The sequence below is a fragment of the Myotis myotis genome, unplaced genomic scaffold (genome assembly GCF_014108235.1).
Source record: "Myotis myotis isolate mMyoMyo1 unplaced genomic scaffold, mMyoMyo1.p scaffold_m19_p_6, whole genome shotgun sequence".
Classification (NCBI taxonomy): domain Eukaryota; kingdom Metazoa; phylum Chordata; class Mammalia; order Chiroptera; family Vespertilionidae; genus Myotis; species Myotis myotis.
This window is the reverse complement of record NW_023416368.1, coordinates 36261611-36288564: the sequence shown is the minus strand read 5'-3', so window position 1 is coordinate 36288564 and position 26954 is coordinate 36261611. Positions and strand designations below refer to the sequence as shown.

At 40.9% G+C, this 26954-nt stretch overlaps 1 protein-coding gene across 4 annotated transcripts in view; it reads left to right on the top strand.

The window, feature by feature from the left end:
* The first annotated feature begins 13912 nt into the window (after window positions 1-13912).
* CDC42SE2 (CDC42 small effector 2) overlaps window positions 13913-26954 on the top strand; it is an 89501-nt gene continuing 76459 nt past the window's right edge. For 2 of the 4 annotated variants that reach the window (XM_036312216.1, XM_036312215.1), the window contains exon 1: window positions 26164-26309. The gene's annotated coding sequence lies outside the window, so the exon portion shown is untranslated. Of the gene's footprint in view, window positions 13990-26163; window positions 26310-26954 lie in introns of those variants that run through there. The other 2 variants (XM_036312217.1, XM_036312219.1) reach the window with 2 other exon arrangements.

The window sequence follows — 26954 nt, the reverse complement described above, 5'->3', positions numbered from 1 at the left end:
GAACTCAGTTTTGTAAGTAAGTAGAAACATTTTCCTCTCTATTTTAGAAATTGTTTGCAAAAGTCAGAGGATATTCTGTTAGGCATGAAGGTTCTCTATCCTGCTAGTGTGCTCACACAAGAGAATATTACACAGTGCGGTCCCATTTCTCATTTCTTTTGTATTTTGCATTTGTAGTGCTGTGCTTTGCATAGTGGAAAATGTAAATGCATATTGACTTGCCTGTGATGGTGAATTTATATGTGTCAACTTGACTGGCTAAAGGATGCCCAGATAGCTAGTTAAACATTTCTCCTGGGTGTGGCTGTGAGGGAGGGCATCACAAGAAGAGATTAGCGTTTGAATCATTAGACAATAAAGTTGCTCCAATTGTTCCTGCTCTCTAGCCCATGGTATTAATTTTTCGCTCTCCATCAGCCTACAAGCATGCTATTATTCCTACTGTCTTTAATAAAAATGAACAAAAAACTCCTTTTGACATGCTCTCTCCTCCATCTACTGCACAATATTTTTAATTTTTTTCTTTATTAATTAAGGTATTACATATGTGTGCTTATCCCCCCATTCCCCGCCCCCCCCCCCCCCCGCAATCACCCACTCATGCCCTCACCCCCCTGTTGTCTGTGTCCATTGGTTAGGCTTATGTGCATGCATACAAGTCCTTTGGTTGATCTCTCCCCCTTACCCCCACCCTCCCCTACCTGCCCTCTGAGGTATGACAGTCTCAACATGAGGTATGATGCTTCTCTGTCTCTGGATCTGTTTTTGTTCATCAGTTTATGTTGTTCATTGTATTCCACAAATGAGTGAGATCATGTGATATTTATCTTTCTCTGATTGGCTTATTTTGAATAGCATAATGCTCTCAAGTTCCATCCATGCTGTTGCAAATGGTAAGAATTCCTTCTTTTTTACAGCAGCTTAATAATCCATTGTGTAGATGTACCACCGTTTTTTAATCCACTCATTGGCTGATGGGCACTTAAGCTGTTTCCAAATCTTAGCTATGGTAAATTATGCTGCTATGAACATAGGGGTGCAGATATCCTTTCTGATTGGTGTTTCTAGTGTCTTGGGATATATTCCTAGAAGTGGGATCACTGGGTCAAATGGGAGTTCCATTTTTAGTTTTTTGAGGAAACTCCATACTGTTCTCCACAGTGGCTGCACCAGTCTGCATTCCCACCAGCAGTGCACAAGGGGTCCTTTTTCTCCGCATCCTCACCAGCACTTGTCATTTGTTGATTTGTTGATGATAGCCATTCTGACAGGTGTGAGATGGTACCTCATTGTCGACTGCACAATATCTTTACTCCTTAATAGCCATCGTAAATTCTGTCCCCAATTTTTCCCTTCGCACTCTCTCCAGAACCTACTCCAATAAGGCTTTTGCCCACACCATCCCACCACAATAGTGCTTGTCAAGACCATCAAGTGACCTCATGTTGATCATTACAATGGTTAGTTTTTAGACCTCCTCTTACCTGACCAGCAACATTTTGTGGTATTGATCACTCTCTCCTTCTTGGTGTGCTTTCTTCACTTGGCTTCCAGTATACTGTACTCTTTTGATTTTCCTTCCACCTCCCTGCCTCTGGCTGACTTGGTCTCCTCTCTCCAGCCTCCTATGTTGAAGTACCCCAGGCTCAGTCCTGGGCCCTCTCTTATTTTCTATCCACACTTACTACCTTGATGATCTCATCTATGCTCCAGGCTATAAATGTAATTTCCAATTTGAGAACACTCAAAGACATCTCTCCAGCTCAGATCTCCCTTTTGAATTCCTGATACATATCCAATTGCCTATCAATATCTCCACTTGAATATCTAATAGGAATCTCAAAATCTACAGATCTAAACAGAGCTTCAGATCTTACTCTTTAACCTGTGGCCTTCCCTATTGTGGCATCTTGGAATTTCATGACAACACCATCTTCTATCTGCAGGTCAAAATCTTTGTGTTAGCTTTGACTCTGCTCTCTCACATCCAGTTTATTAGGAAATCATATTTGGCTCTCCCTTCAAATATTGCCAGAATCTAATTACTCACTCCTTCCTCAGTTACTACCTTGGTCTGAGCTACCATCCTCTCTCTGGACTAACCCAATAAACCTCATCACAATCTTTCTTCCTCTAACCAGCGGTTCTCAACCTGTGGGTCACGACCCCTTTGGCGGTCAAACCACCCTTTCACAGGGGTCGCCTAAGACCATCCTGCATATCAGATATTTACATTACGATTCATAACAGTAGCAATATTACAGTTATGAAGTAGCAACGAAAATAATGTTATGGTTGGGTCACAACATGAGGAACTGTATTTAAAGGGCCAGAAAGTTGAGAACCACTGCCTAACCTAAACCCCATAGTTAGTAGCCAGAGTGATCATGTCATTGTCTATTCAAAATCCTCCAGTAATTTCTCATTTTACTCAGAGTAAAAGTCAAAACTCTCACAGTAGGCTTACTTAGCTTGATCCTACTTAGCTTGGCATCCCGCTATCTCTGACCTTGATCTCTTCCCTCTTCTTTGCTCACTGGCCTTGCCGTTACTCTGTTACCCCAGGCACACTCTGGGGGAAGGGCTTTGCTCTGGCTGTGCTCTCTGCCTGAAATGTTCTTTTCCTTAACTAACTTCCTCTCTTCCTCCATGTCTTCCTTTAGCAGGGAACCTTCTCAATGAGACTTGACCTAGCCACCAGCTTACTACTGCAGCTGTACCCATGCATGCGTGCGCGCATGTGCATACACACACCACGGGCACGTCTGATTGTCCTTACCCTGCTCTGCGGTTCCCTTTGTTCTGCAGTCACCACCTGATAATATATATTTTATTTATTATGTTATTTGTTGTCTGTGTCCCACTAGAATGTAAGCTCCTGAAGGCAAAGAGCTTTGTTTTGTTTACAGGTGTGTGTGTGTGTGTGTGTGTGTGATTTCCCTCTGATAAAGCCAAATAGGAGTTTCTAAATCCTGCGGAGGCGTGACTGTCCTTCACATTCTGTGTGGAATGGGGCCCACACCCACCTCTGCATCTGTTTGCAGTCACTGACTGAGCCGCAAGTTAAGGCATCTTCGAAGACAAGTATTTGAACTATGTTCATGATAAGAATTCAAACCGAGTGAGAAACTGGTTAAAAGAGAAGTGGAAGAAGGTGGCACCTCAAGGAAAGAAACATGACACAATAAACTAAACTCAGTAATAAGGCCTGCGATTTCCAGGGGATTTGGGGTATAGTACACAGCCTCTGACTCAACCTCCGCATGAGCTCTGTCACCAGCATGAATGTGTCAGGACAGGAAAGTATGTGGATAATACTCAGAAACGCCTTAAACTATGTAACACTCAGGCCCCAAGAGCCCCGAAGTGGGATTCTACAAGAGGACAGAACACAAGGAAGAGGAGGCAATTTCTCTACCCATTTTAGAAAACAGAGGCCCTAGCAGTCTGGGGCAGAGTGGCGGTGACAGTGAAGCGTGCTGACGGGCGGGAGAAGGCAGGGTGACCGGAGCAGGAGCAGGAGCAGGAGCAGAAAGACTGCAATGGATCAGGCAAAGCAGCAGGGCACACAGATATAGCATCTGTGGCAGCAGCACCAGCGTAAGCAGTAGCCTGAGGGAGAGGGACGGGGGCCCAGGTGAAGCAGCTGTGAGCGGTGTGGGGGGACGGAGCGTGAAGCAGCAGCCCGTGTGAACAGTGGCATAGGTGTGATGCCAGGTTGGGCAGCAGAGGCGTGGCTCAGAGCCAGACAGAGCCCAGATCAAAGTGAAAACAGCCACCCACAGCAGCCTCGCATGGTTTGTGAGATGACGTGACAACCTCCAAAACCCCAGAGCTATGTCTGTAAGAGAGAACCTCAAAGAGGTCCAAGGTTTTAGTTCCATGTGTGAGAGCTTTCAAAGTAATGGGATTTGGTCCTCAATATTAAGGTGACTTTTTTTGTAACCCCCAAGCCAGGGAGTTCCAGGAACATTCAGAATTACAAACTTCTGTCTGTCCTAGAAGAAATTCTCATGCAGAAGCAAAGTTTCTGAAACATTTCTGAGAAACAAGCAAAAAGCTAATTCTGTAGGTGACTGACTTACAAGGCAAATTGGATTGAAGCGCCACAGGATCTCTTTTGTTCAAGTTATGGCATTGATCGGGAAGAAGAGCGACTTTGAACATTGGTATGAGGACTCCAGGGGCAGAATTAAATGAAGCTTGGTCCTTGACCTGTAAATTCTACCAAGCCCTCTTTGCCACAGAAACAGCCCTTCTTCCCTGTTTAAGAAGTCAGGTCCCCCCTTGCCTAAGAACCTGGAAGGAGAGAGAGCCTCCTCAGGACCTTTCCTCACGCCTCTCATTGTTTCTTGACCTATAGCCAGACTTAAATCCTGCCAGGCCTCAGGAGGTCAGTTATCAAATGACTTATGAGAAGGAACCAAATGCACTAAAAGCATGGCAAGATTTTTCTAGTTTCAAGTGATAAAAAAACATGTGGGATGTTTGGGATCCTAAGAGTGTTGGAGCAGGTTGGAAAGAGTAGAAAGTAGGATCAGGTCAAATTTATTGACTTGAGGGCACGGAGCAGAAATTCTGGATTCCTATGTTAGGCCAAGAAACTGAGAGCGGTTTTACCAGTTCACTTGGTTGTTCACTGACACGTAGGACCAGAAGTTCCAGAGGTGGCCAGGACCGTGACAGCACTTAATTGCCAAAGACAAGGTGGGTGCGGTGAAGGTCATGGACAGCAGAGCCAAAGTAATAACTCAGAGCAAGTCGATCCATGGAGATCTTCGGTGTTGGCTAATTGCGCATGGTGTCCCTAGGTCTGAATTGGATAGGCAGTCTACCAAAGTCTTGCTTATTTAGTATAGTAACTTAGTGTCATTTACATTTAGTATGATTTGAATAAGCCTGAAACTCTAGTTCAGAGGAGCAGAAGTATGACTTGAATCACAATAGGGAGAGTCTTGACCCTTGGAACAATTCCCAGACTTGAGCCAATTCAATGAGAAAGAAACATTAATCCTCTGCCTCCTGCATGCCCCCTATTGGGGACCAAGCCTGCAATCCGGGCATGTGCCCTGACTGGGAATAGAACCTGCAACCTCCTGGTGCGTGGGACAACGCTCACCCAACCAACTGAGCCACACTGGTCAGGCTATTATTATTATTATTCTTTTAAAAATTAATTTTCTTTAATTTTTAAAATAATTAGTTGCAGAAATATTTTTTTATAACTAACTTTTTGAGGTTGCTTATCCTCCTCTTTACTGGGTTTTTGTGGACTGTAATCTAATCTCCTACATTTTGTCATGTTTATTGTGTATCTTGAGTGAGTGTCATTTTTTGTGTGTGAACCTTGAGTGTGGAATTTTGTGACCATTGTTGAAGTAGCGTCCCTATAGAGCAGTGTTGGATTAGCTACTGCCAGGCACCCTGGTGTTTCTCATTGGGGTCCAGCACCAGTTTAATATTAATGTCTCAGCTGGGCATTCCCTCACCGTAGGGGTAGAATAAATTCAGATTCCACATCTGAGAGAGGCTTCACTTTAGGTTTTGTTACTCAGTGGGGGAGTGGGGATCTCCATGCCAGAGTCCTGCTCAGCACAAACTTCCTCAACTTCTCTGTGATTTGACAGAGCTTTTCTACTCAGAGGAGAAACCCTTTCACAGGTCGTTGCTTTTTATGGGAAGTACTAGTATCAGTTCCATATCGCTGCTTTGAAAGGTTCAAGACTGTAGGTTATGTTCTCCTATGTTTATTAAACCCCAGTCTCAACATTTGTATTCAGTAATCTGCCTTCGTATCAGTGGAAATCACAAAACAAGTAACCTAGATTCTTGTTTACAATCCCCACTTTAGAATGGACTTACCTTTCATTTCTGACACCTGGGGAATTTTTCTCTCTTTCTTATAGGCTTCATTGCAGATTTCATATATTTCTTTATGTTTTATGCAACATTTTTCTGAATTTCAAACTTAATGTTATGAATTTTTATTATGTTTTGTCCTAGCTCAGAACCTAAATTACTTTTCCATTCAATTCTTTTATTCATAAACATAGCAGTATCCGGTTTCTCTACTCCTAAAGTTCCTTTGTATGTTTATTTTTCCTGGTTACTTCTCAAACTGTAAATCTAATTTTTACCGACCATTTATTTAGGACTTTGTAAAAGCTATCAGGAAAGTATAACTCTTAACCTTCTGCAGATAACTCTTAATTCTAGGCAAATCTTACTCAGAACTTAAGTGAGATTCTTTAAGATAAGCATCCCTTTATTGTGAGATCATACCCTTGTTTACCTGTGATCTCATGTTATGCCCTCTGGTTTATAAAATTTTGAATAGCAGCAATTCCTGTTTTAAGAAAATCATGGTAAAAATATTATCCATTATGTTATCTGATTTCTCTTAAACATCAAAGGGCTTATGGTAAATTTGTCCTAAAGCTAGTTCTGGAAAAGTCGATGCCCATATCAATGACTTTGTATGCATTCTTATGTCAGAAATGAACAATATATGCCATAATATAATTCATTTTTGCCTTTATTGCCAAGGAACATAAAATCTAAACCAGTGTTTATTGACAATAAAAAATTTCTGGTGCATGCTAGATAATTTCTACATCCCCCCCCCCCCGAATTTCCTTCATTTATTTTATATTTTTTCAAGATTATAAAATTATAATATAATTTTGCATGGCACTTTGTTTATAAGCTGTGATATTAATAATTCATTAAGCATTGTCTTCCTATATATTATCCTTAATAAGTTTGTTTTTCCATATTTCATACTTCAGCTTTCAATTTATATATACTTGGTTTTCTATACTATGCACTTCCTTTTCTCTACTAATCACAACTATTTCTTTAGATTTTATCATATGCCACACATGATCTAAGATTGCTAATATCACTTTCACTTTGCAGAAAAGTCAACAATTTGCAGTGCCCTTTTATTCTGAATTCATTTTTTTGGTTTGGTTTTGTTATTCCTCCCCCAAGGATATTTTTCCATTGATTTTTAAAGAGAGTGGAAGGGAGGGGGAGAGACACAGAGAGAGAGAAACATAAATGTGATAGACACATCAATTGGTTACCTCCCACACACAGCTCTGGCCAGAGATGTGGTACATGCCCTTGACCGGAATTGAACCCAGGTCCCTTCAGTCCATGGGCTGATGCTCTATCCACAAAGCCAAAAAGGTTAGGGTACTCAGAATTCATTTTCTCTGATCTCATAAAGCATATTGTCTTTTCCCTTTACAGGTTCCCTTTGCCCATGTCCCTTGATCTACCCTCTTATCACCTCCCAGACCATCTCATCATTTATATCTTCTTTATCTTCAATCTTTTGATATCCACAAACACACTAAAAGCTCTCACAATACCTGAATCTTCTTCAAGAATTTCCTCAAATGTCATCTTCTCAGTAAAATCCACCTTGACCACCACCCCTTTAAAATGTTGACCCCTCTCTGCTTTCTATTCCCATTGCTTTTTTTCTCTTTAGCATTAATCTTTGATATATATGGATAGATATATAATCATGTTTTTTTACTATTTCTCTACTTGACATGTAGTAGGCACTCAATAAACATTTGTTAAATGAATAACATTATTGCTTTTCATTTTTCCAATGTAATGTAAGCATAATATCTTATTAGATATCAAAGTTTGATTTAGCTTGAAACCCTCCCATGTATACATCACACAAGTATTTTTTACTTCCTGGCATGCATTTATTTCATTTAAATTATTGTTTCCATAGTGAAATCTAAAAGGTGGGTCGTCGCTATGAAAAAATGTTCAGTAAACAGAATTGGCCCTAGCCGGTTTGGCTCAGTGGATAGAGCGTCGGCCTGCAGACTGAAGGGTCCCGGGTTGACTCTTGTCAAGGACATGTACTTCAGTTGCAGGCTCTGCCCCGGCCCAGGCCCTGATCAGGGTGTGTGCAGGAGGCAACCAATCAATGCGTTTCTCTCACATCGATATTTCTCTCTTTCTTTCCTTCTCTCTCTAAAAATCAATGGAAAAATATCCTCAGGTGAGGATTTAAAAAACAAACAACAAAAAAACAAAACAAAAAGAAAATAGAATTGAAGTCTGGATTTTTTCCTTCCGTCTCAATACTACCTTCTTCTAAGTGGTAATAGTTGTGGTACATAAGCCAAAATGAGTCTCTTTACACTTCTTCTTGCTTATTATATAACTAGGGTAAGTTGTCTTTTCTGAAATTAATAGCTGAGAATTGTAAATTCATTGTTCATATATTCTTTCTTGAGTCTATATATGTTTACAAGAAGCTTATCAATTTCTAAAGTTTTATGACTCATTTCTTAGCTTTCTTCTTCTTTGAGTTTCACTGAAGTACTAATGGAACAAATGGACCTAGTGTGCAGAAAAATAATAGGTCAGGTCAGCAAGCAGAGTCTACCTCATGCAGGGCCAGTTTCATGGGTGAGCAACCTCTGTCGTTGTGCAAGGTCCAACACTCAGAAGGACCCTGAACTTGGCTTATTGTTCAGCTATTGTTGTCTTGATATTCTTAATTTTTTTTTAATCAAGAAGCTCCACATTTTCAATTTGCACAGGGCAGCACAAATTATGTGGTTAATCCTGATCTTAGAACTTGGTCATTTCTAAAGCAAAGATTCTTGGTGGAATGAAGAGGTTCTGATGTCAATGAAAGGTTAAAGCTCCTCAGAAATTAAGTTTGTGTTTCAGGTTAGCCCAGGAGGCTCATAATCTCAGTCCCCGAGAAAGAGGACTTTGATCTAGGAACAGTTGTTCTAAACTGTCTGAGCTGGAGTTCCTGCTGCCCAGGCTCATATCTGCAGTGTATACCTTTAAAGGGGCCACACATCCAGCAACAACAATAGAAGCCAGGAAACAATGGAGTTATTCAATGTGCCGACTAAAATGGCTTTCACATTAGAATTCAACAAACTCTCATTGTTTTGAGTGGATATCTTGAAATTGAAAGCAAAAGAATGGAAAAAGTTGTATCATACAAATACAAAAAGGAAGCTAATGTATTTTAATAATATCAGGCTCTAATACTACTAGAGATAGAGAAACATTTCATAATGATAAAAGGTCCCATTCCAATTCACCACAGAGATATAAATTTCAAATTTGGATGGATTTAACATGGTCCCGCATTTAAAAGGCAAAAATTGACGCCTTGGCCAGTGTGGCTCAGTTGGTTGAGAGTCATCCTATGTACCAAGCAGTCCTTGGTTGATTTCCAGGCAGGGCACATGCCTAGGTTGCAGGGTCAATCCCCAGTAGGGGACATTCAGGAGGCAGCCAATCAATGATTTTCTTTCATCAATGTTTCTAACTCCCTCTCCCTTCCTCTTTCTTTCTAAAGTCAATTAAAAAAACATATTTAAAAAATAAATAAACAAAATGCAAAAATTGACATAAGTACAAGTAGAATTAGACAAAATTATAACCATAATGGGTGATAAGAAGACACCTCTTTCAATATTGATATAATAAACAGACTTAAAAAAATGAAAAAGGTAAAGAAGATCTAAACAATGTGATTAGCAAGCAGCTTGACTTAAAGTACATATGGTGAAAACTGTATTCACCCCTGCAGAAAACACACTCATTTCAAGCACACAAAGAACATTTTAAAAAATTGAAGAGGTGTCTAAAGCCCCAGAGGGGTAAGGCCAAGGTGTCTGCTAACCCAGAAGTAAGTAGGGTGGCCACAGGGTTCCATGCTCCCAAGATCAAGAGAAGCCCCTGAGGAATCTGCTCCCAGCCTGGAGAGGTTAGGTCACAGCCGCAAGATCTACTGGTCCTCAAAACCTAAAATAAGCAGATCCCTCTGCAGAACAGTGGATTCATTGGAAAAAGGAAACTCCAGGTAGTTTTTCCACCAGAAAAACAATCAAAGTGAATGTGTATTCTTTATGGCTAAAGCTAGGGACTCAAAATTATGAGGTGGGTGGGGTGGGGTGGGCAGGGACCATAATAAGGGACAGCAGGAGCTGTTCCTATAGTGTACAGAGAAAATGTCGAAGAAAAGCCAAGGTATTGGTTACCAATGGCTCAGAATTGCAACCAGCCCGATAGGCTGATACGAAAGCCTGGAATGTATCTCGCTGCTTCTGTGGAGCACAAAACTACAGACAAGCAAATAGGCTGATGGGGAAAACCCAGAATGGAATATGAAAATTATGGGAATAGGAAAGAAAGGACAAGGTTTATGTCAGTTCCCAACTCCTCTTCTCCCAAGGAAGACACCCCAAGCATTCTCAAATTTGCTGGATGCCAGAGCTTACAGTAGTTATTTCTATTTGGGTTTTTTAAATATGTTTATTTTCGAATGTATTTGTTTTTTGGTCTGTACTGAGCTTACAGTTCTTCCGTCAGTCTCCATGATTGATATGGATGTTCCAGGAACGGGGCATGCTGATTGCGTTTATTCATTGTACCCTTGTGGGTGACGTTTGTAACCATTATCCAGATTGATGGTCAAGAACAACCTGTTTTTCCCAAGACTGTACGTTGAAACAAGGTGTTATACCAAGAAGAAGAAAAACACTTGGTTTTCTCATACAAGATTTAATATATAGGTTCTTGTCCACTGCTGTTTCCTTGTTCAACAGTCCTGACATTGGTAGAAGTCAGCAGTGTTTGGTATACTTACTGTGGACAACTGAGGCTTCAACAGGAGAGTCACTGTCATTAGTCTCATACTGCAGTGGTTCCTAAATTTTGCTGTATATTAGAATCACCTGGAGGGATTTTTTTAAACTTCCAATACCAAATGAATTTTCTTATATATATTATCTGAGACTTTACCTTTTGTCTTCCTGCACCAGCTTTTGTTAACAGTAAAATTTCTTTAACAGCAGAACTTACGACATTTATGTTTTAACCACAAACCTGATTTAATTTTGTTCTATTCTCCGGGTTAAAAGAATTTAATATTGCATACTTTGTCTTTTTGCTATAGTTTCCTCATTTACCTCTCAGTTGACTGAAAGTGAAGAACTCATGGGAATTATATTCCCTGAATTCTTCCATATTCAGAATTGTACTTATATTGCTCTTATAACTGAGAATCAATTTACTGAGTATAAAATTCTTGAGTCATACATTCTATCCTTGAGGACTTAGAGTTTTTTGAGGGCATTATTCTACTGACTTCTAATCAGGGCTATGAAGAAATATGAAACATAAACTTTGACAATCTTTTGCCTGGCAAACTAGAGTTTTCTTTATCTTTGATGCTCAATAAGTTTCTTGCTAGGATATGTTTCATGTTGTTTAGTTCATAGTAGAGTCAAGTTACTTTTTATATGGAGAAAAGGTTTTCTTGATTTGTGTCTTTAAATACATAAGTTGATCCTTTCTGGGGGAAGGGCTCATATCTTTGAGGACACTATTTATTTATATTTTGGATCTACTTTCTCATCTTCCTTAATGTGATTAAGAGTTATCTGTAGATAACCTAAAACAAACATCATTTAAAAAAAATTTTTGATTTTAGAGAGATGAATGGAGAGAGAGAAACATCGATTTGTTGTTCCACATATTTATGCATATATTGGTTGATTCGTATATGTATGTGCCCTGACCAGGGATCGAACCCACAGCCGTGGCATATCTGAATGATGCTATAATCAACTGAGCTACCTGGACAGAGCCAGCAAAAATCATTTTAAGGGGGAAAATATTAGAAGTATTCCCATTAAAAACAGGAATAAGACAAAGATTCCTCTATCATCTTTTCTATTAAATCTTACATTAGAGGTCTTAACCAGTGTATAGGCATAAGGTTTGGTGAGAAAGAAATAAAATGGTCATTATTCTTGGTAGATATTGTTTACAAAGAAAACCCAAAGTAATCTACCAAGTAACAAAATATCCAATGTAAGACAAAGTCAGTTGCATTCCTATACTAACACTAAACAGCTAGAAAACATAATTAAACAGAAGAAACTATTTACAGTAATATTAGAGACTATCAAGCCTCTAGGAATAATCTAACAGAAGGTATTAAAGACTTCTTTAAAAGAAAGTTTAAAACTTTGTTAAAAATATGAATTATAACAAATATACCACACTAATGTGAGATGTTAATAATAGGGGAACTTTGGGGTGAGGGATGAAGGCTATATGGTAACTCTCTGTATCTCCCACCCAATTTTTTGTGAACCTAAAACTACTTAAAAGAGTCCATTAATTTAAAAAATGTATTTTAAAAATGCATATAGATGTAATAAAACTATGTAAAAATAAGTGAAGATACAGGGATGGGTGAAAGTAGGTTTATAGTTGTGAATATGTGAAACACAGAGTTTGTTCTTGTATTATTATTTATTAATTATTGTATTATATTCCATATGAACAGGGAATAACACTATAGCTATTTATCAGAATTCTTAACAAATACATGACTTATTTTAATATTTTGTATATCTGTATTATTGATTCACAATTTATCAGTTAATGTAATACAAAATTAGAATTGAAATTATTTCTTGGTGGGCAAAAGAATATGTTGGGAAGGTCTTGCTGGAGCAAGAAACTGTAATTAGCCCCTTTACTCCTTTTCACCTTTCTAAACCAATATGTCGCTGGAGAGTTCATTCCTTATATTAAAGGTAATTATTTAAAAAACACACACAACAAAACAAACGTTCAACTTTTCCACATTTAAGAAATCCCCATTAACTTGTCAAATGATCAAAATGTTAATCTCCCCCTCCCCCAAATAAGTTAATTTTCTTTCTCTCTTAAGACATCTGCCTCTTCTAAGAATTTCTCATAATTTTTCTCTTTAGATTTAACCTAGAGTAGAATATGCAGTTCTATGTCTGAGAACAAGAGAAAAGGCGGGGGGGGGGGGGGGGGAAATGTCTAGGAAACAATAAATGAATAGCAGAATAAGTCATGGAATTAACATTGCCCATTTAATCCTTTTTTAAAAATATATTTTATTGATTTTTTACAGAAAGGAAGGAAGAGGGATAGAGAGTTAGAAACATTGATGGGAGAGAAACATTGATCAGCTGCCCCCTACTGGGGATGTGCCCACAACCAAGGTACATGCCCTTGACTGGAATCGAACCTGGGACCCTCCAGTCCACAGGCCAATGCTCTATCCACTGAGCCAAACCGGTTAGCCCATTGAATCTTTTGTGTGTGCCATTATTGTTTATAAAAAGATAATCCTAGTTAATAAAAAACTGCTCAGATCCATGAAAAATTAACTAGGAAGAAATTAACCTCTACAATACTGATGATTTCTTAAAAGTAAAGAGATGAACATGAAATAATCATGTAGGTACTATATTCCATTTTAATTTTTCACACACTGCCCTTTATGAATGAATGCCACCTGGAACTTCTCAAGGAAGTAATCGAAGCAAGAATATTTTTAAGTTCAAAGGTTATATATGATGCATTAATGATATGTCCATATAAGCTTTATTATTAAATCAACATCATTAGTACATTTCGTCTTTCTGCCTACTTATTGTCATCTTCTACATAAAGCCACACTCCTTAGCATGACCTGGTCTCTTTCTGCAGGTCCAGCATCATTTCCTCTCCATGCCCACGTGTACCCTCCTCCAACCCTTTTACTCATCCTCCAGTTCCCTTAAGGGCATCATGATCTCATCTCTCCCTGATTTCTTACATGTTCTTCTTTAATGCCAAAGAATCTCAACCTTCCTTTTATTTTTGGATAATTCCTCTCAAACACCTGCTCTTTTAGGAATCCTTTCTGGATCCTCACAGGCCGAGTTAAATACCCTGCCCTAGAACTGTCTCTATGATAATACTCGGCAAACTGTGCCCAACTTCCTCTTCACACTAGAGTAATGCTTGGGCCGGAAGCTGCGGTGGCAGCATCTTGATTCAGCAGCTTCCTGACTAGCCCCAGAGCTAGAGCAGGGGCTGGTGGCTGCACGGTAGAGGCCAGAGAATGAAGCATGCATTTCAAGGCCAGGCTGGCCTGAGAACAAGGTAAGACCAAGATTTGTATTCTAAATGGGGGTCAGAAACAGAGAAGAAGCAAGACGTGGGTACAAGAGGGAGAACCTGGGAAGACTTCAGAGGCAGAGGGATGTCAGAGGTGCACAGAGCTGCTGAAATCCTACAGCCTTGTCTTGCTGGTTTACTTGTCTTTTACCATTCTCCATCCCCATCCCAACAGCTTAGGTGCCGAGGTTGTAAATCCCCCCTGCCTGCGTTAGGGTCTGCCACTCAGTAGGTAAGCAGCATATATCTGTTGAGTTGAATTGAGCCCTATGAACCATGTGTTATACATTTAAAGACCATTCTTTAGAACCTCTCATAAATGACACTTTTCTAGGAAACCTTCCCTCATCCCCACTGAAAGGATTCTGTTCTTACAGATAGTTGTTGTATACATTTTGGCATCTCTTTCACTATTCCACCTTGTGTTAGACATTTTTGGATGTGTCCTATTTTTTCTACCTGAGCGTATTCACCCTCGGGCCAAGATCACTGCCTGAGCCATCTTTGAAGATCCCAGTAGAAGTATCACAGATTTTGTGTGAGTCTTTATGTGGCTGCTGTACATTGCTCCTATTTCCCACACGTCCTGGTTTGCTTTAGTCCTAATTCTCACATAATGGAGATGTTGTCTTAGAAAGGAAAAACAAGCTTATGTAGAGTCCAAAAATCTAGTGCAATGCCTTCAAAGGAAAAGCAAAGGAAATAAATATATAATCCTCTACTAAAGTTACTTTAAAAACTAATGTGTATTCTTTTGTGCAAGATAGGTTTTTGTTTAACCTAGCTATCATGGTTCCTAGTATTACTTTACTTTGGCTGTGTAGCTCTGATTTGTGGTATGTTGTGGAATTTGAAATTGGAAACCCATGTACCACTTATACCCTGATCCCCTGACTGAAGTGTGACTCACCATAACTAAATGATGGTAAACAAAACAAAACAAAAGAAAACTATTTGGGCTTGGTATGTGCCAGAGAGTGGTGTGTTTGAATGTGTGTTCTCATATATCCATAATTATCTATTTATCACCTAATTATATTTGTTTTATAATTAGCAAAGAGTAAAGGAGAATGTATTGAAATATTTATTTAGATGTACTAGGCATGGCTGTCCAATGCCATAGCCACTAACTACTAGTTGCTCTTGAGCTCTTGAAACATGACTATATTGAATTGAGATGTGCTATAAGTATATAAAAAAAACAATTTTGAAGGCTTAGTTATAAAAAGCAAAATATATCAATATTATTTGATATTGATTGCATGTTGAGATGACAATATTTTGATATATTGGGTCATGTAAAATATATTATTACAATTTGTTTCATGTGTTTATTTTTACTTTTTTTATATGGCTCCTAGAAGATTTTTAATTACATGTGCGGCATGCATTATATTGCTATAGGATAGCTCTGGTCCAGTATATGCTATAATTTAGTTACTTTTGCTTTAAAAACATTGCAAGGGAGCTGTGAAAACAATTCTGTGCTATTTTAAAATAAGTAGTCTGGGGCGCAAAGGAGGTTAAGAAATTTCCCACAGCCCTATCCAGTTTAGTTCAGTGGACAGAGCATCGGCCCGAGGACTGAACAGTTCTGGGTTTGATTTCCGTCAAGGGCACATACCTCAGTTACAGGCTCAATCCCTTGCCCTGGTTGGGGCACGTGCAGGAGGCAACCAATTGATGTGTCTCTATCACATTGATGTTTCTTTTTTAAAGTGATAGTTTTCACCATCTTTTTTTAAAAAAAATATATTTTATTGATTTGATTTTTTACAGAGAGGAAAGGAGAGAAATAGAGAGTTAGAAACATCGATCAGCTGCCTCCTGCACACCCCCCACTGGGGATGTGCCTGCAACCAGGGTACATGCCCTTGACCAGAATCGAACCTGGGACCTTTCAGTCCGCAGGCCAACGCTCTATCCACTGAGCCAAACCGGTCCTGGCCACATTGATGTTTCTATCTCTCTGTCTCTCCCTCTTTCTTCCACTCTCTCTCTCTCTAAAAAAAAATAAAAATAAAAAAATAAAAAAAAATTAAAAAATCAATGGAAAAATATCCTTGGGTGAGGATTAACAAACAAATAAAAAGAAATTTCCTACAAGCCCATGATTAGACAGCCAGCAATCTGCAAAGCATACTACTCATATCCACCTTATCCTAGAGATCGTCCTCTTTTCACTAGAGAACACCGCCTTTCCTTTTCAGAGACTGGCACCATATGCTACCAGAAATTCTCCCACCCACAATTATGAGGTCTCACCAATCTGTTACTTCAAACTAATGTCTTATTTCCTTTTTTAAAAAAAGTATATTTTATTGATTTTTCACAGAGAGGAAGGGAGAGGGATAGAGATTTAGAAACATCAATGAGAGAGAAACATCGATCAGCTGCCTCCTGCATACCCCCCACTGGGGATGTGCCTGCAACAAAGGTACATGCCCTTGACCAGAATCAAACCTAGAACCCTTCAGTCCGCAGGCCGACGCTCTATCCACTGAGCCAAACCAGTTAGGGCTTATTTCCTTTTTTATGAAAAAGAAAATATAAGTCCCTCACATATCAGAAATTCCAATTTTTTCTCATGGTTCCCCTCCCCACATAATCACACACGACCTAGGCCTTTTTACTAATGCTTGAGAATTGATCCATTTGTCTCTGTGGACTGAGAAGAGTGGATACTCAGCTACACTCGAGGCTGTAGGGCCACCTCACAGCCTATCTAGAGAAGGGTTAATTCAGTGACAGTGTTTGTGTAAGTTTCCTATTGCCGTGCAACAAATGACCATTAGTGACTTAAAACAACACCCATTTATTAGCTTATATTATCTCTAGGTCAGAAGTCCAGCATGGTGTTGCTGAATTCAATGCTCACAGTATCACACGGCTGACATCTAGGTGCCTGGAAGTCTGAGTTCTCATCTGGAAACTGGGAGAAAAATCTGCTTCCAAGTGCAGTTTGTTGTTAGCAGAATTCAGTTCCTTGTGGGTACAGGACTTAGGCCCCTGTTTCCTTGCTGGCTGTCTGCCAGGGGCCACTTTCTGCTTTCAGAGGCCAGCTGTGGTCCTAGTCATGTGCCCTATGCCCCATCTACAAGCCAGCAATGGCACATCAAATCCTTTTCATGCTTTGAATTTCTCTGACTTCTGCTTCTGCCAACAGCCTGCAGCACAGTAGACTATCAATAGGTTGTCTCCACAGCAATAGAAAACTGTCCTTTTAAGGGCCCATGTAATGAGATCACACCTACCCCCAGATAACTTATTTTAAGGTCAACTATGACATATAAGGTAACATAACCATGGGGATGCTATGTCATCCTTTTCACAGGTTCCAGGGGTGAGGGCATGGGATATTGGAGGGAGTGGGTGGTTCATTTCAGCAATCTACCCACTACAGTCCTACGGATAATATAGGGCATGTACCACCACAGTGGCAGTGGTAGGGGCAAAGTATCAGAACCCTCCAGCTGCTTAGCATAGCTAGTTGTGGGGACAAAAGCACCAGCTGAGTCACCATCAGGCACTAAAACACCAACGAAGTGGAGGAATGGAAGATGGGAAGAACCCTGGTTTGCCATCTTCCCTCTCTTCCAACTTTCCCTCCAAATTTTACTCATCATATGCGTTCTCTGTGAAAACAACACATAGATCTCTATACTAGGAGGAAGTGTGAAATTTCTGTCCTGCCTGTTTATATATATTTTACTTTCAGAGGGGAAGGGAGAGAGAGAGAGAAATATCAATGAGAGAGAATAATTGATTGGCTGCCTCCTGCACGCCCCACACGGGAGATGGAGCTGGCAAACCGAGCATATGCCCTGACAGGGAATTGAATGTGACCTCCTGGTTCATAGGTCGATGCTGAGCCACTGAGCCATGCCAACTGGGCTGTCCTGCCTGTTTTAAGGGCTCAATTTCTGGGCACCTGGAGGTACGTTGGAGCCTCCATGTTTTCTCTTGCTGGAGCCCTTATAAATCATGGAGATGGAAGTACTGCTAAATGGCTTCTTAACAGGGCACTGGGGCCTTTTCTGCTGGTTCCTCTCTAGGCCAAGGAGCTTCCTCAAGATGCAGGGTGGAGCACCTTCCCCTTGCCTGCAGCCCAGTGCCGACTCCTCTCCTCCTGTTTACCTGCCTTTTGGACTCGTTTCTTTCACTTCTCTAAGCCATCGGCCAATACTCAGCTCAACATCCATTGTGGCCCTTGCTCTCCCTGGGAACTCACCTTTAATGTGCCAGTTACAGAAGCTTTACTCCCCAAGCTTTGTGTTCCCTAAGGGGCCACATCCCTTCTCTCTTTATTGCCACTATTGTTTACTTGAGAGGTTTGTTTTAGCTGACTCATATTTTTAACTTTATGAATTACCTGCCACATAACTGTTTAGAAAAATGAAATTCTTAATCACTGGTGGTCCGTAACCTGACATAGCAGAATGATCCTCAAAAAGGCTCCTGGTTGTCCCAGAGGCATTTTTTTTTTTATTACAAATCCTAACTCTTTTTCTGCTTTGTTTTATTTGTTTTTTAGCTGAGGGGCTACAATGCAATTGTATCGCAGGCAATGTGTTGAAGCTAGGCAAGCTGCATGTACCCCAAACTACCTCTCTCCATCCTTACCCCACCTCAGCTCCTCTTCAGTGTAGCATTACCTATTGCCTAAAATCATCTCTCTCACTACAAGAGGTGTGCAAATCCATAGTTTAGGAAACACTGATCTGACTCCCTTCTTCCCAGAGACCCACTTCCAATTCCTCTCCAAGACACTTTTCTGACCAGTACAGACCCCCTCAACTGCATTCGCAAGGCTACTGTGTCTAATTATTCAAGTGTTGCTGTGTGACATTTCATTAAGGACAAAGGCCGTGTTTTATGTGAAGTTTTCCCACAGCACTTGGTATGCTACCTGGCAAACAGCGGACATTCAATGAATGTTTGTGGTTTGATGAGCAGCAAGGGTCAGCTCTGGGTAAAAGTATCAAGTTTGACTTAGGTTCCCTCTCCTACCTTTGGCTGCTTCAGTCACAGAAAGGGCCATGGACTACAGTTCTCTGAGTTGGTCAACCACTTGTCCAAATCATACTTTAAGTGCTATGTGTTTCATTATCTGGTTGAATAATTAGCTAAGATACTTGGTGTTTGCCACTGGATTTTACAGTGCTTCACTGTGTCTTATAAATTTTTTTTGTATATTCTGTCACACTGAAAACAGACCATGTATACATAATAGATGTTCAATAGATATTTCTATATAAATGAATGAATACATGCTGTATTATTTGTGTCTTGGAGTGCCCCTATTACATCATCAGGAAAAAATATGAAATCCCTAAACTATTTATATAACATTGATCAAGGAGTTTTACTTAGTTTGTTAAGTATAGAAAAGCTTTGGTTTTCATTCAGAATAATAAAAATGAAATAGTCTGCCTTTCTTCTTTCTTTTGGTCTGCTTGGCCAATTTATTTATTTATTTGTATTTTAAAATATTATTCTTAATTTTTCAATTACAGTTGACATGCGATATTATATTAGTTTCAGATGTATAGCATAGTGATTGGACATTTATATAACTTGCTAAATGATCACCCCGTTAAGTCTAGTACCCTTCTGACACCATACATAGCTATTTCAATAATTAACTACATTCACTATGCTGTACTTTATATCCCGGTGACTTTTTTTATAACTGGCAATTTGCACATATTGATTCCTTCCCCTTTTTTACCCATCCCTCAACCCCCTCTAATCTGGCAACCATCAGTTTGTTATCTGTGTCTATGAGTTTATTTTGTTTATTAATTTGGATTTAAGACCCCCACCTATTCCTCTTTCTGACTTATTTCACTTAGCATAATACCTTTAGGTTATCATGTTGTCCAGACGACAAGATTTCACTCTTCTTACAGCTGAATAATATTCCATTGTACCATACCTTCCTTATCCAATCATCTATTGATGGACACTTAGGTTGCTTCAATATCTTGGCTATTAGAAATAATGCTGCAATGAATATAGGGATGCACATGTGTTTTCAAATTAGTGTTTTGGATTTCATCAGATAAATACCCAGAAGCAGAATTTTGGGTCCTAGTGATTTTTTGGTCTATTTTGAATAATTGTGTTTTAAAGTCTATTTTGTCTAGTATAAGTATTACTACCTCAGCTTTTTGCTTTTTTTCCATTTCCATTTGCATGAAGTATCTTTTTCCATACTTTTACTTTCAGTCTGTGTGAGTCTTTCGGTCTTTTATAAGCAGCATATGCATGGGTCTTGTCCATTTCTTATCCACTCAGTCTGTCTCTGTCTTTTGATTGGAGAATTTAATCTGTTTAAATGTAAAGTAATTATTTTAAGGTATATAATTATTGTCATCTTATTATTCATATTTCAGGTCTCTTCTTCCTCTTTCTTCTTCTTGTCCCTTTAACATTTCTGGTAATACTGGTTTGCTGGTGATGAACTCCTTTAGCTTTTTCCTGTCCTGGAAGCTCTTTATCTGTCCTTTGATTCTAAATCATAGTCTTGCTGGATAGAGTAATCTTGGTTGTAGGTCCTTGTTTTTAATCACTTTTAATATTTCATACCAATTCCTTCTGGCCTGCAAAATTTCTGTTGAGAAATTAGCAGACAGCGTTATGGAAACTCCATTGTAGGTAACTACTTTTCTCTTGCTTCTTTTAAGATATTCTTTGTCTTTAACATTTGGCATTTTACTTACGATGTGTCTTGGTATGGGCCTCTTTGGGTTCATCTTGTTTGGGACTCTGCACTTGCTGGACTTGTAGGTCTATTTCCTTCATCAGGTTAGGGAAGTTTTCCATCATTATTTCTTCAAATAGTTTCTCAATTCCTTGCTCTCTCTCTTCTACTTCTGGTACCCCTCTGATGCAATGTTGGTGCTCTTGATATTATCCCAAAGGTCCTTTAACTCTATTCTCATTTTTTAAAATTATTTTTTTCTTTTTGCTGTTCTGACTGGGTGTTTCTGCTACCTTGTCTTCCAAATTGTCCATTCTGTCCTCTGCTTCATATAATCTACTATTGATTCCCTCTAAGGTATTCTTTATTTAAATTATTGTATTTTCATTTTTGACCATCCTTTTTTCTGTTTTCTATCTCTATTTTTGTGCTTCCTATTTATTTGTTCAAGTTCTCACTAAGTTCCTCTACTCTTCCACTAAGTTCATTGGGCATCCTTAAGATCAGTGTTGTGAACTCTGCATTGGTGGATTGCTTGTCTCCATTTTGTTTAGTTCTTTTTCTGGAGTTTTATTCTGTTCTTTCATTTGTTACATGTTTGTCTCTTCATTTTGGCTGCCCCCGCTGTGTTTGTTTCTGTGTATTAGGTAGAGCTGCTATGTCTCCTGGTCTTTCTTTTTTAAAATATATTTTATTGATTTTTTACAGAGAGGAAGGGAGAGGGATAGAGAGTTAGAAACATCGATGAGAGAGAAACATCAATCAGCCGCCTCCTGCACACCTCCTACTGGGGATGTGCCCGCAACCCAGGTACATGCCCTTGACCGGAATTGAACCTGGACCTCTCAGTCCTCAGGCCGACATTCTATCCACTGAGCCAAACCGATCAGGGCTCCCGGTCTTGGTAGAGTAGCACTTGGCAAATTTAAATGTTCCTTTCAAGGAGCAATTTAAGTCTCAACAGCATTACACAGAACTGATAGTTCTTTCTCTGTACCTCAAGCAATGTACATATACTTCTATTTAGAGGTGACCACATAATTTGTCATCTAAACCTGGACACATTGAGAATAAAGCGGGGCACAAATAACCATTAAGCCAGGACAAGAGGCGTCCCTGACAAACCAGGAAGTATGGTCATACTACTTTAAAAATAATTATTTGCTAACTATATGTCTCTTGTCATTCAACTGTAAAGCTATCTCTGGTCTGGGCCTATTTCTCTTAGCTTCCTTTGCTGCCTAGAATTGTGCCTGGCACATAGTGGCAGTAGAAAAAATGTTAGTGCCACTTAAAAAATATTCAGTTAATTGCCTATTATACTATCTTGGTGTAGAACTCAAACCATCCCATTTGTGGCCTATTATGAGCTATTTTCTCAGTATTGCAAATATAGGGCAATGAGCTTAATTACATGCTTGTGAAATGATAATACTAGTCTTTACCAGCACTTAACATGTGCCAGCCCCAGGACTAAGAACTTTGCTCGAGTTGTCTCACTGATTTCTTCCAACAATTCTTGGAAGTAAGTATTATTATGGACTCATTAAATGAGAAGAAAAGATAGGTTTAGAAACATTAAGAACCTTTCTCAGGGTCACCCAGCTAATTATCCAGTAGTGTTTGAACTCCAGCCTCTGATTCCATTTACCATCTCTCCTGTATGTAAAAAGTAGCTGGTATCAAATTTTAGAAAGATGTTTTTTTAAATATATTTTTATTGATTTCAGAGAGGAAGGGAGAGGGAGAGAGAGATGGAAACATCAATGATGAGAGAGGGTCATTGATTGGCTGCCTCCCGCATGTCCCTACTGGGGGTCGAGCTGAAACCCAGGTATGTGCCCTTGACCGGAATTGAACCTGGGACCCTTCAGTCCACAGGCTGACGCTCTATCCACTGAGCCAAACCAGCTAGGGCTAGAAAGATGTTTTAATAAAATATTAATAGCATACATTTAAGAAAAAATACATTTGTTTAAAAGTTTTGAAGGAAAATTTAAGTAAAAGATGAGAAAATCAGGCCAGGGTGGCAACTACATGAACTCATGAGTAGTGATAGCAGTTGGTTAGATCAACACATTGCTTGCTGTTGTCCTCAATGTTAATGTTCCCATTATTTGTTACAATACAGATGTATCATGTTATCTTTGTTGAAGTCATTTTCTTATTTATGAACTAGTAAGTGTGCAAAACAGTTTCTTTTGTACTATAACAGTTGTCTTGTGCTTTTTTTATTTTTATTTTTTTAATTCATTTTGTTTTTGTTTTGTTTTGTTTTTTAAATATATTTTATTGATTTTTTTTACAGAGAGAAGGGAGAGGGATAGAGATTTAGAAACATTGATCAGCTGCCTACCTGCACACCCCCTACTGAGGATGTGCCTGCAACAAAGGTACATGCCCTTGACCAGAATTGAACCTGGGACCCTTCAGTCCGCAGGCTGATGCTCTATCCACTGAGCCAAACCAGTTAGGGCTGCCATGTACTTTTAGTAGCATTTTCAATGTCTACTTTGTGAATAGTGTCTGTTTTCTACCTGTCCTTTTGTAATAAGATTTTATTTGGTAACAATTTTAAGGTCAGCTCAGATACATAATTTTGACTCTGAAAAATTATTATATTATTTTAATTCATATTTTGACATTGATGAAACACATTGTCAATTTTTTTAAAAATAAAAGTCTATTTAATTTTATAAAAAATAATCCAAATTGTAAGGGATAATCTGTAGCCTTAAATTGTTTTAAATCATAGAGGATAAATTAAATATGTAAAGCGACTAGGCTATAAATATAATATTGAGCAAATAATTATAATACAGACTTTTATATAAAAGGTATCCTTCCATTAAATGAAATTGTCTTCTGAATTGATTTTTCTTTTTCTTTTTTTTGTTTGAGAGTGCACAAACATTTATTTACAAAAGTCCAAAGTACATATGATACAGGCTCTGTACATAGTAGTTAAAACAGGGTTATTTTATGTTTTTACTACCAGAAAGTAAAGGACACATTTAGTAATCATTTCTGCTATTTTTATAAAGTGACAGGTCATGCACTTTTAAGTTTGATTTTTCTTATTTTCTACTGACAGGAGGGGTGTTTGAATAGCAACTGAAATGAGATATTATCAAGGTATTCAATCACATATGCTATGTTATACACAAAATATTAAAAATATGAAAATAAATGTTTACTTAATGAATATTAACTTTTATGAATAAATGATAGGAACTTAAAGCAGTCACACATGATGACTATATTTGTAATTCAAAGGAAGGATTACAAATACATATATCACATTCAGAATTTTCTGTTTTGTATGTCCTAGGAAATTTCTAGAATTAATATACCTTTGAGTTTCACACCAAATTTCCTCTAGTTTATCACATTATTCCCACTCAGTGAAATAGAATACTAGGATATCATTGGTTAGAAAAATTTCATTAAATGTCAAGTTATCACTGTACCCAGGACAACTAGGAAATCAAATGCTTATGTTATGATAGAGATAAGGCTCTTATGGTAAACATAGAAATTGGAACCAAGAGGCAGTTTAAAATAAAAAATTGTTTTTTGTTTGTTTGTTTTGAACTTTTTATTATCTCCAGGGACTTAAAATTTTTTCCATTTACTGTAGCCACTTGGGATACATCAGTTGAACAAAACACAAAAAAAAATCCATTTTCTATTTGGGAAGACAGACACTAAAAGGTAAACAAAATAAATAAGGAAAAGATTGTTACAAGGTTCGAAGAGTCATGGAAAGAAAAGAAAAAGCAAGGATTAAGAGTTGGGGTTTGGACACTTGCAATCTTATTTATTTATTTATTTTTTACTATATTTTATTGATTTTTGACAGAGAGGAAGGGGGAGGGATAGAGAGTTAGAGACATCGATGAGTGAGAAACATCGATCAGCTGCCTCCTGCACACTCCCTACTGGGGATGTGCCCGCAACCAAGGTACATGCTCTTGACCAGAATCGAACCTGGGACCTTTCAGTCCGCAGGCCAATGCTCTATCCACTGAGCCAAACCGGTTAGGGCTGGACACTTGCAATTTTAGGTAGCATGGTCAGGCTAAGCATTGTTATTAAGGTGAGATATGTGCAAGGAGGTAAAAGAAGGGAAGGCGGACATTGGGGAAGAATGTTCCCGGCACAGGGAATGGCTCTGGCAGAGGCCGGAGGTGTTAGTCTGTCTGGAATATCTCACCGACAATGAGCTGTTGGAGCTGGAGTCAGAGACTTACAGGGAAAAGCAAACCCGAGGGCTTTGCAGGACCCTGTCAAGACCCTGCCTTTAGCAAGGGATGAATCCGGAGCCATTGGGGGATTTTGACAGGATGAGAAGGGAGTTGACTTCTTGTAGGAGGATATGCTCGTTGTTTCGACAATAGACTGAGTTCATGGTAGGCAGGGAGACCACAGGCTAGTGAAGGCCGGCGAAGATGGAAGTCATGCGGGTAACAAGTGGTCTGATTCTCACCTATTTCGGAGTTGCAGCCACCAACAGGCTCGCCTAACAACCTGGAGGTGAAGATGAGAGGATGAGAGGAGCCAGGATGACTGCAGTTTTTGGCCTGAGCAACTAACAGAAGGACTGGTAGGGTCTTGAGGTGCTTTCTGAGCAGGGGAGGACCCTGAGCTTAGAGAAAACCAGCGTGGCGCCGACACAGGCGGGGGAGATGGGGAAGGTGCACATGACGGCCAGGTACATGCCAAGTATCGTAGGCTTGAAGCTTGTAGGCATTTTAGCAGCGTGTTGGCTACTAGAGGGGGCACGGTGTGTTTCTGACTTTGGGGATGCGTAAAATGTACAACTGAAGGCGTCTCCGCGATCCAGTGGACAACCAATTTCATACATTTCAAATGCCAGGTGGATGGTCTCGGCCCTAAGCCAGTTATGGGCGGATTCAACGACTCTGCTATTCGCTTTAAAAAAAAGGGGGAGGAGGAAGGCAGTGGTGCGATGATATCAGGGCATCTCTCAACTGCCACCAACTGACAGACAACTAGTCCCAAGACTCGCTGGCCACCACCAGCCTCGCTCGCCGGGGGGAGTCCACGGCTCCGCTTGGAGCGCAGGCACTACCCCTCCGCGCGGTTCTGGGAGGGGGCGCGAGCCGCCGCCGTGGGTGGGGAGGGCTCCCGCGCGCTCCCACCAGCCCTGGCCGCCATCTTCTGGCGCGTCCCTTCCCGCGCGAGCTCCAGCCCAGCTTCGGCCTCGGCTCGCCTCGCCTAGGAGGGGATTCCTAGCCCGCGGTGCTCGCGGCGAGGAGCCGGGTCCGGGCAAAGGCCACGCCCCGTGGCCGGCGGCAGGGGGCGGGGCCGGCGGCAGGGGGCGGGGCCGGCGGCAGGGGGCGGGGCCGGCGCTGTGGCAGCTGCGCGGCGGCGCGGCCCTCCGGCGGCTCTAAGAGCGCGACCGCCCCTCTCCCCGCCCCTCGCCCTGCCTTCGCGGGAGCCCGGGCGGGGAGGCGGGGCCAGGAAGCGGCGAGTGCGCCGGGGAGCGCAGCTGCGGGCGTGGGGGTGGTAGCAGCCGCGGAGCCGGCGCTGAGAGCGGCTGCGGCCGGAGCGGGCGGCCGAGACAAAGACGACGGTGAGTGCCGCGCGGCCCCGGCGGGGCACCGGCCCCCACGCCTCGCGGTGGCCGCCTGCGGGGCGGGGGTCCGAAACCCCGAAGCCCTGCCGCCGAGGGCTCGGGGGCGAGCGCGGCCCGGTCCTGCCCGCCGCGCGCTGCGGGCTGAGGGCTGAGCCCGCGGCTCCATTTTCAGGTCTGGGTGAGGTCCTCCTGCAGACCCGCCTTGGGGGTTTCCTCCTTCCCCTCTGAGAAGCGGTCACTTGTTCAGTTCAGAATCGCGGCCGGCGGGCGGCTGAGGGAGCCCCCCGCCAGCCGGTGTGAAATGGACATGAAGACCCCTCCCCCCAACTTTGCGGGTCTGGGAGTCGGGAGGGTGGAGCCCGGGGAGGGCGGAGAGGGCCGGGTGCTGCAGGTGAGGGCTGGGGAGGGGCGCGGACCCCCTGCCCCGGATCCGGGATGCTCGCCGGGGGCGTCCGGCGTGTTCCGCCCGCGGGTCTCGCCGCGGCTGGGTGTTGGCTCGGGAGACAACCCGACCTCCTCCCCGGAGGAACTGGTGCTACTCTTACAGGTTGTTGTACCAGCGCCGGCTGCTGGGGTTGCGATTTTTGGTAACGTGTGTGGTAGGTAGCGGCTCGCCAGCTGGATGCCGCATTCAGAGCTGAC